This window comes from Scylla paramamosain, chromosome 12 (genome assembly GCF_035594125.1).
Source record: "Scylla paramamosain isolate STU-SP2022 chromosome 12, ASM3559412v1, whole genome shotgun sequence".
NCBI lineage: Eukaryota > Metazoa > Arthropoda > Malacostraca > Decapoda > Portunidae > Scylla > Scylla paramamosain.
Genome location: NC_087162.1, coordinates 14647948 through 14648588, shown reverse-complemented (window position 1 = coordinate 14648588; position 641 = coordinate 14647948).

The window sequence follows — 641 nt, the reverse complement described above, 5'->3', positions numbered from 1 at the left end:
AGTAGGAAAGAAAGCCAAACGAAAAGATAAATGGTTTAATAGATAGACTGATAGATAGTTAAAAAAGCAGGCAAGCAGATAGACAGACAGACAGACAGAATGATAGGCTGATAAACAAATACGTAGTTGGAAAAATAGACAGACATGCAGGCAGATAGAATAGTAGATACACTAATAGACAGGTAGTCGGAAAGATAACCTTACAGATAGATAGATAGATAAATAACAAACATACAAACACATAGGCAGGCAAGCAGATCTAAAGGCATACACAGACGCAGAGACAGGTATGAATAGACAGGTAGGCAGGCAGATGAAGAGACAGATGCCCCCACCCCCAGTAGAAAAAAAAGACTAAACCACAAATGCAGATATAAAAAAAAGACGGACAGACAGAAAGACAGAGGCAGACAGACAAATAAACAAATACAGACAGAAAAAGACGATAGATAGTCAAGAAGATGTACTAATAGACAAATTGACAGATAGACGGATAGAGACACATAGATTAAAAAGACAGATAGACAGATATATGAAAAGAAAGGGAAGCTGGTAGACAGAAGCGACAATAGACAGACAAGTACTTAAATAGACAGGCTGGAAGACCGACCGACAAACAGACAGACAGACAGACAGACAGA